Here is a 5329-nt window from a genome sequence, read left to right on the forward strand (position 1 = left end):
ATTAGTTTATTTATTAGTGGTGAGGAAAGGACTCCACATTCTAAAGCAAGGAATTATTTATTGTTTGTTTATAGTCAAACACAAAGCTACAAAATAGGCTATATGTGCTGAGTATCGCTTTATTTATTAGTGGTGAGGAAAGGACTCTACATTTGAACCAAGGAATTGCTTTGTCTGTGTTAATTTCTGACGCATGAAACATCTGCTTTTAAAAATCCCTAGTTAGACTTTTCTTGTTAAACCGAATATTTGTAGCTTAGGACTGTACTCCTACTCTGCTTCATGTTATACGATCATTTAATGTTTTGTCAATAACCGAAAAAATTAATAGAAGGTCAAGAAGTAAAGAGCTGATAAAAAAAAAATGTTGCCGGACATTAGGAGTGTAAGAAACTGCAAAAATAATATTTGGTCAATTAATGAACTAAGTAGTATTTCATGGTTTGTAAATAGTAAACATATGTTGAATATTGTTTTAAACAATACTAGTTAATCGATTAAGAGAGAGAGAAAAAAGACAAAGAATCTAACATGTGGTAACACTGATAATATTTCACTGCGCTAGTTTGCTATGATAAAGTTACAGTGCGTGTTGGTTTGTGCCTATGACGTGAGTGGCAGAGCCACACGCGGTGGCGCGACTGTAGCGATGGGTACCATGATATACGAGCGTCGTGATGTACTGCAGTTATTCGGTGCGGCTCGAAGTGCGAAGAGAGACTGTATCCTTTTAACGTAGATACAAGTGGATGGCAATATAAGCAGAGAGGTCGTCAGTTTCTTCTACCCCGTTGTTAGGGTAAGACATACCTTTGTGTGTGTTTTTGTCTGTCGTTTCTAAGCTACTTAATTCTTATATCGTGATGATGGAAGGATAATAACGTGTCGAGGGACTACACTTAATTTATGAGAACTTAAAATATTAACACAATAATTATATTTGTTATAAAGTTGAAATATAGGGATATTTTATTTTGCGTAACAGGTGTAAATGTCCTTTTTTATCCTTTATATAAATTTGTTATATTAGCTGTTATTACAACTGTAAATATATATATATATGTACAAACCTTTTATTAAGGTATGGCAGACGAAGTCTGTTCATTCCCTGCTTCTCCATGTGAGAGGGTGAAGCAAAACTGATGTAAAGTGGGTCAACGACAATAACCCCCTTCACTTGATTTCGACAGCTATACTGAGACGTTTTCAAGTTTTGATTTGTATTTCATTTACCAGTAAACTATCTGCATGTTCGTGAATGAAGGTCTGAGAACTGTCCTACCACATTTCACTATATAGTTAAACTAAGCTTCTGCTAAGTGGATCATCTTGGGACTAATTTAAGTGGGCGACAAAATAGTTTCTACTTAGGGGATTTACTCCAATAATATGAAGTTGGGGTAAGCCTTGGCATATTTCTGTTGAAACGTAGTTGAAGTACAGTGGGGGAAGGGATTCTGCTGTATTTATTGGAACTCGTAACACTTCTTTTTGGAATTCTAAGTGTAAAACCACTTTTCTTCTTGAAGTACATAGAGAATTTCGATATATTTTTGTTATTATTATTTTGTATTTCTTGGCAGTTCAGTTTGAATTGCGCATAAGTCCGAGAAACTTTCTACTCCATACGATGTGAAGCCAGGTCCTGGGAAAAGTGAGTAACTGCATTTCTTTAAGGATAATTTTACCACTGAATAGAAGCAGATACATTCTTAACGCTTAACCTAAGCAATCCTATCTGGATAAGCAGATTATCTTCTGACATTTATTTTTTTTTTTAGTTCTACACATTTGATCATTGTTGTGAACTTATTTTACACAGTTGTAGTTTTGGTTGAAACTTACCAAGAGTTCTGCACAACCTACTACTGAAATATGGGCCTGCAGTATTGAACTCCACTCCTGAACAAGAAACTAGGATGATGTTGCCTCTACAAGTTGGTTATATGGGATACACGCGGAGGAATCGATCAAAGAAGGTCCACACATGCTCAGTAGGATTCATATCTGGCTATTGTCTTAGCTACGGGAGAGTGGTAATGGTCTGACCTTCCAGCCATCGTTTTGGAGCTCGAGCAGAGACCCGGTCAGCTGGACGTTGGTGTAGAAAAATAGAAAACCTTGCTCGAGATATCCGATGTATGAAACAGCGGCAATGACTATCCCTTCGCATACCCCCAGCTGTGATCGTCCTCCCTACACCATAATAGGAATGCACCTTATTTTGTCGTGGCTTTCATACGATTGAACGAAAGTTACCAGGAGGATGGTTGCCAAACTACGTGCATCCACCCTTCGAATATTATACACACCTAGATTTATCGAAAATAATTACATTTTCCAAAAGGTAGGAGGGCGTGATAACATCTGTGATATCCACTACTGTCGACATAGATATTGCCTGGAATGAGGAGTGACTTCCGTCTGTCTAATCTACCATTGTTGCCCATGTTGCAAAGACAATTTTTGATGGGATTGTGGCACACTTGCATCCGTCTCACCACAGTAACATCCCTTTGACGTGGGTCATTCTCCACAGTACGACGTACGTTCTGTTGGCTCTGGGTGTCAGCCGTGCAGAAATGTTGATTATCAACTTATCTGGAACTGCGTTGCTATTGTATTTGCTTAGAAATGCAGTTGAAGTGGCGATTTCTCACTAACTTTTACCGTCATTCCATCACCTACGTGACCTCGTGAAAATACTGTTAATTATCGGTATCCTTTTCTTCGTAGTTTAGCAGTTGGTATTCTGTGACCGTAACGGAACAGTACTTGTATTTGCACGTCAAGCTTGTTTGCATATGACGTTGGAGATGGTTGATTGGTACTCTTGGGGGGTGTCTACTCGTTGGTTGGATATGTAAGTATTCTTAGATAATGGGCATTTATTTCGTTTGTTTGTTTTTTTTGTTTAATATAAATATGTGCATTTTGTCGTACATTTATTAATGAAAATATTTCCGGATTAACATCTGTAACTGGCGTAAGGAAATTTGTCCATCTCGTGAAGATATCGCTGACAGCTTTCAAATGCTGGACACGTTCATAATTAGGTATTCCACTTTCTTTCTTATCGCCACGTGAATAAGTGTGAAGATTTCTCACTCCAGTCACCACTGTGTCTAGGTTTTGTAAACAGATGTAAGTTATTCTATGGAGTATTGAGCTTCTAGTAAAAATACCAAACATTAAGCCTAGCGAGGTATCATTTTTTTGTTGTTTTTTTCTCGTGTGTTTGGCTGATTTTGATATGTAATCTCTAGGTTCTTCAGATTGTGGTATTATGTCCGGATTAGGGTAAAGTGGTCTCATTTATAATTGTTTAGCAGAAAACGCACATAGTGTACTTTTTTCCTTAGTGTGTGCGTTATGGTACTGTGACTTAGGTTTACTAAACCTAACTTGTCCTTGAAACAATATTTGCAGTTTAACAAAACCCATGAATAGAATTGAGAATGTGGAAAAAGAAATCGATTCCGTCAAGAATGTAATGAATACTATTTTCACACAACGGTTACTTATGAGTTTGAACGTTCTAAGCCAAGCTGTGTGTGTGATTATATTTCAAGAAATGTTCATGTTAAACAAGATGTATATGTACTTCCCTGTAATACTACTGGATGAAATAATTATCTTCACCTTGTACTATATTTCCATTTAATGATACTAGATGAAACAACCAGGTTGTTCTTGTTGTGTAATTTCATTTAATAATACTAGATGAAACAATCAATTTGACTTCTCATTACATGTCCCTGTAATGCTACTAGATGAAACAACCAGTTTGTTCTTGTTGTGTAATTTCATTTAATAATACTAGATGAAACAATCAATTTGACTTCTCATTACGTGTCCCTGTAATGCTACTAATGAAACAACCAGTTTGTTCTTGTTGTGTAATTTCATTTAATGATACTAGATGAAACAATCAATTTGACTTCTCATTACATGTCCCTGTAATACTACTAGATGGAACAACCAGTTTGTTCTTGTTGTGTAATTCCATTTAATAAAAATAGCCACTCGTTGCATATTCCTGTAACGCGACTAGATGAAACAAACACGTTGTTCTTGTTGTGTAATTCCACTTAATGCTACTAGATGAAACAACCAGGTTGACCTTGCTGTAGGTTCACACTCTAAAAGGTGCAAAACTGGCTCAGTTGTCAACCAAGTTTGGAAATCAAGAATTCCAAAAAAACATCTAATCAGCTAAAACATTAGAGATACAGAAATGTGTCATTTATTTTTTTAAAAGTGATACAAGTCCTCATTTTTGTGTAACAGTATTTGCAGTTAACTTCCGATCTGTGTATAGGAGACAGATCTGTGCAATGCAACATAGTTATGTCATCCTTTGCTTTGAATAACTAATAGAAAAAATAAATCCGTGAGAGAAACAAATCGGTGGCAACCTTCATAGTTAGAGGCATGATTTAGCAATTCTTGATGTTGCAAGATAATTATGACCTTTTGTCACCAAGCAGAGCACAATTACGACATTTTTTAAATGCATTTAAAAATGTGCCAAACTGCATTTTAACGGTGCCGTTCTTCGTCTCAAGTACATCAACACTGGATCACCTTTCGCTTCTCTTTCATACCGTAATCGTTGTGTGGCTGAACATAAATATTTAAATGAATGCCTTCTCACGTTCAGACCACCATATTATTGCTTACATGTACGTAAATGACACATTTGCCATTTTTTAAAACCTACACATGCTACACTCAACTGCAGAGTCTTTTCAGTTGTCAATCACTTCATGTTAAGTAAAACAGCCGAACAAGAACAACAACTTTTTTTTTGACCAACATCTTTTAACAATGAACAAGGCTTCAAAGTAGGGGATTTTATCGTTAATCATAAACCTGTCTCTGTTGGCTTTAAGCTCAATCTGTTTGCCACATTAACCACTATAGGTTCTCAAATAGTTTTTCTTCTGGAATAATCGAATACACTAGTGTATTTCATGGAATAGCAGTTGTATAAACTCTCCACAGTATATTATCCATCTCAGCACCCTTAAATTCAACTTGACATTAATAATTCCCTTTTACTCATTCCAAGTATGGAACACTATTCACATACCCCTTCTCTAGGCTGTATATGCAAATACAGGTCAGGTTTATTCGTTCCAGCACATTTTTTCCCCTCTCTTTGTTTTCAAAGTAAAATAAAGCTAATGAATCTAAGTTTCAAATGGACAGCAACTGCCTGGTGTAGAAACCTACAAATGTAGAGGACGATGTTTCGAAAATCTTCCGCCTTTTGTCTTCAGGTAGACTTTCGAAACGTCGTCCTCTACATTTGTAGGTTTCTACA

At 36.3% G+C, this 5329-nt stretch overlaps 1 long non-coding RNA gene across 1 annotated transcript in view; it reads left to right on the top strand.

The window, feature by feature from the left end:
- The first annotated feature begins 698 nt into the window (after positions 1-698).
- Positions 699-5329, top strand: part of LOC111087416 — a 13010-nt gene continuing 8379 nt past the window's right edge. The window contains exon 1 of the long non-coding RNA XR_002612115.1: positions 699-799. This is a non-coding gene — a long non-coding RNA (uncharacterized LOC111087416). The remainder of the gene's footprint in view (positions 800-5329) is intronic.

This window comes from Limulus polyphemus, unplaced genomic scaffold, assembly GCF_000517525.1.
Source record: "Limulus polyphemus unplaced genomic scaffold, Limulus_polyphemus-2.1.2 Scaffold2125, whole genome shotgun sequence".
Taxonomy (NCBI): domain Eukaryota; kingdom Metazoa; phylum Arthropoda; class Merostomata; order Xiphosura; family Limulidae; genus Limulus; species Limulus polyphemus.